Below are 12685 nucleotides of genomic sequence, written 5' to 3'. Positions count from 1 at the left end.
AGTAGAGAAAACATTGCCATGGGGCGTAGAGAAAACATTGCCATGGGGCGTAGAGAAAACATTGCCATGGGGCGTAGAGAAAACACTGCCATGGGGCGTAGAGAAAATTTAGCAGTTTTAAAGCAAGTTTTCTGTAATTCTACACATTTTGTAATGACTTATGCCGTGTTAATATAAGAGCTGAGTGAGAATGACTAACACAATCAATGGGTCCCCCTGGAGGTCAGGTATTCACTCACGATTACTACAAGTTTAGATAGCTGGCTAGACTATCTACCAGTCTATAGATTGTTAGCTGACATGGCTAATGGAGTGACATAACAAGAGAAACACTGCTGATGCACGACACATTTAGAAATTGCATCTGGTGTATTCTACTATTCTAACTCTTAATAAGAGACCCCCCCCCCCCCCCCCCCCCAGTCTCCTCACGACTCCCAGATTGGGCTCTTCAGAAGCTCTGACTCACACTCGTTCCGCAGCCCAGGAGTGGGCTCCAAGGATTCTAGGAACATCAACTCTGTCAGCAGGGAGAGGAGATTCAGGTCCATGACAAGACAGCGCTCACACAGACCTACTCCTTAAATATCTCTCTGTTATTTATTTCCTGTCTTTCTATTTATTTAATTCCCTCTCCCTCCCATGCTTTCTCTAATCATCTCTTCCTCATCTCTTCCTCTCAACATCTGTACCAAGCTGAACCCTATTCTCTCTTTATACCCCAGTTGGCCCACAACTTAGCATAAGGCTAATGTTAAGCACTTTGTAAAACAATGATACCTAGAGGCTGCTCTTGAGTACACAAATTCAGCCAAACACACAGAGCACCTTGACTGTTTGATGTGGGATTTCCAACCCTCCCTCACCCCATAGTTACGACCCCTCAGGCGGCAGGAGTTCATAGATGCCATGGCAACGCTTGACTCTTGAAGGGTTGCTTTGCAGAAACTCCCAGAGGAAACAGAGAAGTCACTGGCGGCCATTTTGAGTCTAGACCGAGCCCTTGGAAGCAGGGGCGAAAATCTGATATCCACTTTGGAGGGGACAATTACATGAAATTTTCTCAAGAGCAATTCCTGAGGGGGACACCAAAAGTAGTGCTGTAACACATAGCCTACATTGTAATATGGTAAATGTATATTGAGGAACCAAAGAAATAAGGTGTTTGCCGTACTCCTAACTACCGGTTCCCAAAACTACACAACTAATCACAACAGCAATACCATTGCCTTTAACAAATCTTAGTTCAGACACCAGTTTAAGTTGAGAGTGGGGGTATCCATGGCATTTTCCAATTATGTTCCTATTTTACAAGTCAAAAAAATTGAGAACCTTTCATAATGTTGCCAAACAAAGACTCAACAAACTTACCTGAGACTCCCTCTCTCTGCCAGTCTGTCCCTGCATATCTGTCCCCAACTCTGCTGTCTGTGTGCCATCTGTTGCCTGCTCTGCCTAATGACATCATTGTGAAACATTTCCATTAGAATTTCATTTCTTTCTTATGAACATTTTATCAACTAGTCTTTGAGATATTAGGCTACTAGGGTTCTTACTATGCGTTTTGTTGTATTGAAAAATACTCTGATGTCCGTCTATTATTTTTCTACCTGGCTGGCTACACACACAGTGTGTAGGTTATTTACAGTAGGAGATGGGCTTCTATCATCTTCAATCATTCTATATGGGCTTCGATCTAAAAGGTAGCTAGCAAATGTGAAACGGATTAAAATGACAAGAGTTGACAGCTGTATGAGTTCACCATTTACACAACATATGCTGCAACCTTTTGTAATTTTAGTTTGTTTCATATTGGCTGGCTTCCAACAATAGCTGAATTTGCAAAGCTAGCGAGCACCAATTCAGTTTCAGTGGTGTTTGCTATAATCTTTGCTACCCGGGTTAAATAAAGGTGAAATAAAATAAATAAATAAAAGTTCCCTTGCGACAATTTAGCTTTTGCAACGAGACCATTAAATATATTTAAGACAATGGTAGATGAGAGTGTAGTTAGTTGTAATTGTAGTTATCTTAGCAAGCTGAATTGTTTACCAGTTGCTAAGCAGTTGCTAGGGACTCTTTTGGAAGAAGCTAGCTAGCTAACGAAGAACAACAAAGAATATCTAGTTAACAGAAGAAAAAAAAGAGAAAATCAGGACAGAAGAAAAAGGATCTCAAAGTGAAACAGTTCTCTAAAGACACAGGAGACAATAATACAAGAAACAACACTTCTGTAGCTTGTCAACTATGTGTCTGTCTATCCCTGTTCTCTCCTCTCTGCACAGGCCATACAAACGCTTCACACCGCGTGGCCGCTGCCACTCTAACCTGGTGGTCCCAGCGCGCACGACCCACGTGGAGTTCCAGGTCTCCGGCAGCCTCTGGAACTGCCGGTCTGCAGCCAACAAGGCTGAGTTCATCTCAGCCTATGCTACCCTCCAGTCCCTAGACTTCCTGGCGCTGACGGAAACATGGATTACCACAGATAACACTGCTACTCCTACTGCTCTCTCTTCGTCTGCCCACGTGTTCTCGCATACCCCTAGAGCATCGAGCCAGCGGGGTGGTGGCACTGGAATCCTCATCTCTCCCAAGTGGACATTCTCTCTTTCTCCCCTGACCCATCTGTCTATCTCCTCATTTGAATTCCATGCTGTCACAGTTACCAGCCCTTTCAAGCTTAACATCCTTATCATTTATCGCCCTCCAGGTTCCCTTGGAGAGTTCATCAATGAGCTTGACGCCTTGATAAGTTCCTTTCCTGAGGATGGCTCACCTCTCACAGTTCTGGGTGACTTTAACCTCCCCACGTCTACCTTTGACTCATTCCTCTCTGCCTCCTTCTTTCCACTCCTCTCCTCTTTTGACCTCACCCTCTCACCTTCCCCCCCTACTCACAAGGCAGGCAATACGCTTGACCTCATCTTTACTAGATGCTGTTCTTCCACTAATCTCATTGCAACTCCCTTCCAAATCTCCGACCACTACCTTGTATCCTTTTCCCTCTTGCTCTCATCCAACACTTCTCACTCTGCCCCTACTCGGATGGTATTGCGCCGTCCCAACCTTCGCTCTCTCTCTCCCGCTACTCTCTCCTCTTCCATCCTATCATCTCTTCCCTCTGCTCAAACCTTCTCCAACCTATCTCCTGATTCTGCCTCCTCAACCCTCCTCTCCTCCCTTTCTGCATCCTTTGATTTTCTCTGTCCCCTATCCTCCAGGCCGGCTCGGTCCTCCCCTCCTGCTCCGTGGCTCGACGACTCACTACGAGCTCACAGAACAAGGCTCCGGGCAGCCGAGCGGAAATGGAGGAAAACTCGCCTCCCTGCGGACCTGGCATCCTTTCACTCACTCCTCTCTACATTCTCCTCTTCTGTCTCTGCTGCTAAAGCCACTTTCTACCACTCTAAATTCCAAGCATCTGCCTCTAACCCTAGGAAGCTCTTTGCTACCTTCTCCTCCCTCCTGAATCCTCCTCCCCCTCCCCCCCCCTCCTCCCTCTCTGCGGATGACTTCGTCAACCATTTTGAAAAGAAGGTTGACGATATCCGATCCTCGTTTGCTAAGTCAAACGACACCGCTGGTCCTGCTCACACTGCCCTACCCTGTGCTTTGACCTCTTTCTCCCCTCTCTCTCCAGATGAAATCTCGCGTCTTGTGACGGCCGGCCGCCCAACAACCTGCCCACTTGACCCTATCCCCTCCTCTCTTCTCCAGACCATTTCCGGAGACCTTCTCCCCTTCCTCACATCGCTCACAAAACTCATCCTTGACCGCTGGCTACGTCCCTTCCGTCTTCAAGAGAGCGAGAGTTGCACCCCTTCTGAAAAAACCTACACTCGATCCCTCCGATGTCAACAACTACAGACCAGTATCCCTTCTTTCTTTTCTCTCCAAAACTCTTGAACGTGCCGTCCTTGGCCAGCTCTCCTGCTATCTCTCTCAGAATGACCTTCTTGATCCTAATCAGTCAGGTTTCAAGACTGGGCATTCAACTGAGACTGCTCTTCTCTGTGTCACGGAGGCTCTCCGCACTGCTAAAGCTAACTCTCTCTCCTCTGCTCTCATCCTTCTAGACCTATCTGCTGCCTTTGATACTGTGAACCATCAGATCCTCCTCTCCACCCTCTCCGAGTTGGGCATCTCCGGCGCGGCCCACGCTTGGATTGCGTCCTACCTGACAGGTCGCTCCTACCAGGTGGCGTGGCGAGAATCTGTCTCCGCACCATGCGCTCTCACCACTGGTGTCCCCCAGGGCTCTGTTCTAGGCCCTCTCCTATTCTCGCTATACACCAAGTCACTTGGCTCTGTCATATCCTCACATGGTCTCTCCTATCATTGCTATGCAGACGACACACAATTAATCTTCTCCTTTCCCCCTTCTGATAACCAGGCGGCGAATCGCATCTCTGCATGTCTGTCAGACATATCAGTGTGGATGACGGATCACCAGCTCAAGCTGAACCTCGGCAAGACGGAGCTGCTCTTCCTCCCGGGGAAGGACTGCCCGTTCCATGATCTCGCCATCACGGTTGACAACTCCCTTGTGTCCTCCTCCCAGAGTGCTAAGAACCTTGGCGTGATCCTGGACAACACCCTGTCGTTCTCCACTAACATCAAGGCGGTGACCCAATCCTGTAGGTTCATGCTCTACAACATTCGCAGAGTACGACCCTGCCTCACACAGGAAGCGGCGCAGGTCCTAATCCAGGCACTTGTCATCTCCCGTCTGGATTACTGCAACTCGCTGTTGGCTGGGCTCCCTGCCTGTGCCATTAAACCCCTACAACTCATCCAGAACGCCGCAGCCCGTCTGGTGTTCAACCTTCCCAAGTTCTCTCACGTCACCCCGCTCCTCCGCTCTCTCCACTGGCTTCCAGTTGAAGCTCGCATCCGCTACAAGACCATGGTGATTGCCTACGGAGCTGTGAAGGGAACGGCACCTCCATACCTTCAGGCTCTGATCAGGCCCTACACCCAAACAAGGGCACTGCGTTCATCCACCACTGGCCTGCTGGCCCCCCTACCTCTGAGGAAGCACAGTTCCCGCTCAGCCCAGTCAAAACTGTTCGCTGCTCTGGCACCCCAATGGTGGAACAAGCTCCCTCACGACGCCAGGACAGCGGAGTCAATCACCACCTTCCGGAGACACCTGAAACCCCACCTCTTTAAGGAATACCTAGGATAGGATAAAGTAATCCTTCTAACCCCCCCCCCCCCCCTTAAAAGATTTAGATGCACTATTGTAAAGTGGTTGTTCCACTGGATATCATAAGGTGAATGCACCATTTTGTAAGTCGCTCTGGATAAGAGCGTCTGCTAAATGACTTAAATGTAATGTAAATGTAAATGTAGTTCTGTTCAGTTTGGACTTCAGTTTATCGCTAACCTTATCACAGGGACTTTGAAGCACTAACTTACATCATCTGCATGCTGATTCCATCTTTGACGACGCCACATAAATGGAATAGGTACTAGCTAGCTTAATAGTTAATATTTGCGCGCTAGCTCTGCATATTCAGCTAGTGTGTGTGTGCGCGATTGACTGGATGAACCTCACGGCAGTTACGTAGCAAGCTAAGGAACTGGCAGTGGATCAAACCATTGTGAGGCAAAGGGCGGGGGGGTCGCAATCTTTTGAAACTTAAAAACGCGCTATTAAGTGTCTATAATCAGCACAATTGCTTTCATTGCGTAGTATTAATATTATTTAAATTACATAGTTATGTTTCAGTGATATATTGGGGGGGACAAATCATATTTTTCCCAGGATGGGGGGGTCGTGTCCCCCCCGTCCCCCCCGGGATTTCCGCCCCTGCTTGGAAGACCTCATTAACAGATAGTGAGTAGCCCCAGCACTGTGACGACTTCAAGAACACCACTTAGTCTTATGTACAGGTCTAAAAGCAGAGATGGTTTTACATTTCTAACAGTGGTCAGTTATATCATTTTCACCTCCCATTTTCCTCTCTCTCTCTCTTCCCAGTTTCCATAGCTATTCCCAGGAGAAGTGTGAGAGGATTCAGTGAGCTCTGGGAATGTTGTATTCATGTCTGATGGATCCTATTGTACACACAAAGCCTCAAGGTTCAACCACACACACCCTTCGACCTCGTAAACACACACACTTGTCAATCAAAACAAAATTCACACATACAATTAATCCACATAAAACACACACACACACACACACACAGACACACACAACCCCCCCCTCATGCCAACACACACACACACACACACACACACACACACACACACACACACACACACACACACACACACACACACACACACACACACACACACACACACACACACAGGTTGGACCTCATAAAATCTTCCCCACTGGGGGTTTGATTGTGAGGCTATTGATTGCTATAGGTTAGGATTGATGAGGTGATCAATATCTCCTCTGTGGCCATTCTCCTGAGTGGATGGAATACAGACGTATAGTGTCCAGTGTTAAAGAGACTTAAAAAGCAACAAATCCCTTTGAAAACAGCCTATGCGTCATCGATATGAGTCAGAAACTGTTATTTTATTGTTCAAATTGATGTCATTCTAGTCTAAAATGAAGGTTTTGTCCATTTGCCCACTAACATGGGGTGAACAGCTGCGGTGACAGTGAAACTGTCCAGCACTGCCCAGGAGCTCCGACTTTGTTTACATAAGACAACACGTTGTTCATGTTTTTACTTGAGAAATACTGCACCAAACACCTTAGTCAGATGTAAAATTGCGCAACTAAAACATCCTCGGCAAAAACGAGAAAATTCATTACAGATTTCTTGAGTTGTCTTAGATTTATTCTGGGGATTTTGAGGAAGTGAAATAGGCTTCCATGTCTACAGTGTCTTATGGGGGACAAACATCATTAACCAAATGCTGAATCGGTCAGGAAACACACCTCCAAGACTGAAAACTTGTTTTTCTAATGAGCAACAAAAAAACACGTGCCAATCAGTGTGTTCAGTGGCTCTTTAAAGCTGGAATCAGTAATGGTGAAACTGTCACATCCGTTTGCGATATTACAAATATAAAGAAATTACTTTAAACAACGAACAATGTTTTTTTTCCCTCAGAAATCGATTCACATTATTGCATGCACGATAGAACAGCAAAGTATTTATTGCACTTTTTTTTACCATGATGCTCCTCTCCTGTTTCATGAACAAAAACAAATGTGCTGGGGTAAACAGTGGCGATGCATTCCCTAATGTGGATTCCAGCTATAAAGGTCGACTTTGGGAGGGGGGGGGAACAAATGGCTTTAAACGGTATAACCGATAAATGAACCATCATAGCAGGCCATTTAACGCTTAAAAGCAAAAAAAATTATTAATAAGATATTTGGCTACAGAAGTGCCATTTCCTACCAATGTCGACAGCTTCTGTCCAAAAAATACATCCTGTGAAATGACGTCAACACATACTGGAGGAGGCTAGCTATAGTGGCTAGCTTAGCTAAGGAACTAGCTGTGTCAATCACGGCGCAAATCACCAGAATGACACATCAATGAACCACCAAAGGCACACCCCCTTTTGGTTTGAAAATTGAGAAAGAGACGGACTTGGACCGTTTTTGGTGCCCAAAGTCGACCTTTAAGTGGAAGGACATACCTATCGGTGTGGCAATGAGTGACAAGGATATGGCAAGATAGCACTTACAGATCTGGGACCAGGCTACAGAACAACTGCTTGGGTAGGTTATTTTGAGAAAGTTGTGTCAGAGACTTGAGTTGCCTTGGAGTTTGTATGGTTTGTTTTTGCCCTAGGGAGATTACTGCACTCAAAGAATCCTCTATTTGCTGTAGTCAAAACCCATGTTGTTTTGAATGTGTTCAGGGTGTCTTTCACCTTGAATGTTTACCGCAATGTTTATAATGTATTTGAATTAATATACAGTATGTAGACCTGTACGTAGGCGTGTGTTTTTGCCTTCTTTGTTTGTATGCGTGTGTATGCATGTTTGTTTTTTTCTGCCTGTGTGTGTATGTGTGTGTGTCCTTCAGTGTGACTCATCTGTTACAAGCCTGGCTAATCACCTTCTCTCCACCTTCCTCCTCCTAATCTGTACCAAGTGGACCGGCCTTGTTACAGTGACATCACCAGCTGTGACGCGCAGCCTAGTGGTTAGAGCTTTGGGCCAGTAACTGAAAGGTTGCTAGATTGAATCCCAGAGCTGACAAGGTAAAAATCTGTCGTTCTGCCCCTGAACGAGGCAGTTAACCCACAGTTCCTAGGCCGTCATTGTAAATAAGAATTTGTTCTTAACTGACTTGCCTAGTTAAATAAAGGTTAAATGCAAATTTGGTGGAGTGACTGTATTGAGAAGACAGGTAAGAGGCATGCCTACCTGAACTGTACTGTACTGAGCTTACTTCTTTCCCTTTCCAACATGATTCCAGCAGCTATGGTGGATGTATAACAACGCTGAAACAGTATAGCTCAGCTCAATAGTGTAAAAAGTGTATTACTGTCATGCCCCATCTAGGATCAGCAAATTCTATGGGTCATGATGGACTATGGGTCATGCCAGTCTCCATCTTGCTGACCCTTACCTTAACCATTCGAAGGGAAACCAATGGTTAAGACGCGTTGCTGACTCCTGACAGATCTTACAAGTAAGTATTTTATGTATCAACTAAGCATATCATTTTTTATAGTAATCTGGCAGTCGATGACATGGTCGATGACATGGCACGCAACCATTGGTTGATGCATGCAACATCCGAACAGGGGAATGCGACCAGGGACTTCTCTGACCTGTAAATCCCGTTAAGAACAGAAGAACCTGATGTCCTTTATTAATCACCCTCACCCTCCTGGTGAGGTCAGAGCACCAAAACAAATCCTGGCAGACAATGCCTGAATGTCCTGATCTGCAGATCTATCAGCTTACCCTTCTCCAACCCTAACTTGACAATGATGAGGAAAACACAAAACTGACCTTAGAGCGTCAGTGTCTAGGGGCAACGTCATCCTACTTCACCAAAACAGGGTCGTATTCATTAGGACACACCGTAGCAAAACGTTTTGGACAAGCTTAAGTTAGTTTCCCTTTTTCATTCTGTTTTCTCTTGTTTGGTGCCTAATAAATAGGACCCAGAGCTCTGTAAATCAGTTTGGCGGTATGAAGTGTGCGAGGAACAAAGAGTTTAGATAGATATGTTATGTAACCAAATGGCTGTCTAGGCATTGTGGTGAATTTAACTGCGTGGTTTTCTCAGACAGAGGAAAAGATGCAGTACTCTGTTGACAGCGAGCTGCTTGAACGCAACAGTATGCATATTGTATACATGTTTTGAAATACACCCTAGCGGTATTACTCATGTTGGGATGTTCACTGGTGTTTGCTTTAGGAGTTGACTGATGGTTTTACACCATGAGCAAAGGTGTTCTCCGACTTGTGATCAATCCCTTTTCAGTTCAATCAGATCTGAAGATTGATGTAATTTTACCTGATGAAAGGTGAAATTTGACCCCAGATTTGACCCCTAGTCGGAGTCGTCTGAGTGACAGACTGAACTTTGCTGGTGTACAACAACAGATTATAGTATAGTTCGTGATTGGCCTATCTCTCAGAGTAAAGAGGATTATGAGGTGTGTCTTGAGAGAGAGAGAAGGAGATAGAGTACACTGTTCCTTTAAAAATATTTTTAGTTCAGGGCTTCTCTCTGGTCAGCGGTCAGAAGAATCTGGTGTTAAGGGCAGAGTTAGGCGTGTGCCAGGTCGCTAATGGGAATAGAAAGGGCTCAGGACTAATAAACCTCTGGTTAAACATCGCTCCGCTCGCAGGGCTAGCGCTACTGAGGAACCACTGAGGAACCTGTTCTCAGAGTGGATAGTAGAGGACAGACACAGGATATACACCCTGACAAAGGTAAGTGACTGCTTCTCTCTCTTTATGAAAATAACTTTCTGATTCTGACACCTGTTGCTGCAGAGTGGGAGGGATTTGCCTTGGAATTGCCAATGCTGGTGATTGGAGGTTCACTAGTTGCATATTTCAGTGAACACTTACTGTAGGATTTCAGTGGTAGGAATTGTATCCCTCCATATTTATTCTTGTCTTGTCTTTTGGTAAGAGAAATATATTTCTATATTGAGCCCTTACTATGTGAAATATATATTATGGCATTTCTATTAATATTGTACAAATCTTCTGGATCTATTTTGGATAGCTCAGACTGAAATGAAACTAGTGATCCACATTTGGCCCTCAGGTGTGTATTAAAATGTAATGAACACAGCCCAGTGTGTGTGATCTGGTTACCAGATTCCATTACATTCTTCCCTGGCTTAGCCACACACACACACACACACACACACACACACACACACACACACACACACACACACACACACACACACACACACACACACACACACACACACACACACACATAGTGTGTATACATGTATGCAAATGAGTGTGCGTCACTGTACGGATATGAGTGTGTACACCAGTGTATGCACGCTTATGTGTGTGTGTGGGTGTGAAGGGTGTATGCCTGTGTGTGTGTGTGTGTGTGTGTGTGTGTGTGTGGAGCGCGTATGGGCTGTTTCCGCTCCACAGACTTCAGGCCATTAGGGCTCGCTCCAGTGGCCAGCCCAGTGTGGGGAAGGCTCTCTGTTCAATACCATAGTTTATCACTGGAGACAGCACCCAGCGCCTGACTAAAACACACCTCCATCTACACACACACTGTCACCACCAGGGAGAGGAAGGAGGGGGAGAGAGGGAGGGGATGAGTGAGGGATAGGGGAGGAGGAGGAATAGAGGAAACGAAAGGGAGAGTGAGAGAGTGAGAGAGGGGTAGAGGGGAGGAAGAGCGACAGTGAGCAGGAAAGAGAGGGAGAGAGAGAGGAAAGATACGATGGAAAGGAGAAGGGAAAGTGATGGAAAGATCAAGAGAGAGGAGAGAGACTACTGAGAGAGGAGGAGTCTACTGCCTTACTATGTTTACAATTGAAACTCTCAGAAGCCTGTTCTGTTCAACTGAAACACAATGACCATCCAATACTATAATAAACACAATGACCATCCAATACTATAATAAACACAATGACCATCCAATACTATAATAAACACAATGACCATCCACTGCTATAATAAACACAATGACCATCCAATACTATAATAAACACAATGACCATCCAATACTATAATAAACACAATGACCATCCACTGCTATAATAAACACAATGACCATCCAATACTATAATAAACACAATGACCATCCAATACTATAATAAACACAATGACCATCCAATACTATAATAAACACAATGACCATCCACTGCTATAATAAACACAATGACCATCCAATACTATAATAAACACAATGACCATCCAATACTATAATAAACACAATGACCATCCAATACTATAATAAACACAATGACCATCCAATACTATAATAAACACAATGACCATCCAATGCTATAATAAACACAATGACCATCCAATACTATAATAAACACAATGACCATCCAATACTATAATAAACACAATGACCATCCAATACTATAATAAACACAATGACCATCCACTGCTATAATAAACACAATGACCATCCAATGCTATAATAAACACAATGACCATCCAATACTATAATAAACACAATGACCATCCAATACTATAATAAACACAATGACCATCCAATACTATAATAAACACAATGACCATCCACTGCTATAATAAACACAATGACCATCCAATGCTATAATAAACACAATGACCATCCAATACTATAATAAACACAATGACCATCCAATACTATAATAAACACAATGACCATCCACTGCTATAATAAACACAATGACCATCCACTGCTATAATAAACACAATGACCATCCAATACTATAATAAACACAATGACCATCCAATACTATAATAAACACAATGACCATCCAATACTATAATAAACACAATGACCATCCAATACTATAATAAACACAATGACCATCCAATACTATAATAAACACAATGACCATCCACTGCTATAATAAACACAATGACCATCCAATACTATAATAAACACAATGACCATCCAATACTATAATAAACACAATGACCATCCACTGCTATAATAAACACAATGACCATCCAATACTATAATAAACACAACGACCATCCACTACTATAATAAACACAATGACCATCCAATACTATAATAAACACAATGACCATCCAATACTATAATAAACACAATGACCATCCACTGCTATAATAAACACAATGACCATCCAATACTATAATAAACACAATGACCATCCACTGCTATAATAAACACAATGACCATCCAATACTATAATAAACACAATGACCATCCAATGCTATAATAAACACAATGACCATCCAATACTATAATAAACACAATGACCATCCAATACTATAATAAACACAATGACCATCCAATACTATAATAAACACAATGACCATCCACTGCTATAATAAACACAATGACCATCCACTGCTATAATAAACACAATGACCATCCAATACTATAATAAACACAATGACCATCCAATACTATAATAAACACAATGACCATCCACTGCTATAATAAACACAATGACCATCCACTGATAATAAACACAACGACCATCCAATGCTATAATAAACACAATGACCATCCAATACTATAATAAACACAATGACCATCCAATACTATAA

The sequence above is a fragment of the Salmo salar genome, chromosome 07 (genome assembly GCF_965601325.2).
Source record: "Salmo salar chromosome 07, fSalSal1, whole genome shotgun sequence".
Classification (NCBI taxonomy): domain Eukaryota; kingdom Metazoa; phylum Chordata; class Actinopteri; order Salmoniformes; family Salmonidae; genus Salmo; species Salmo salar.
This window is presented reverse-complemented; position numbering follows the sequence as displayed.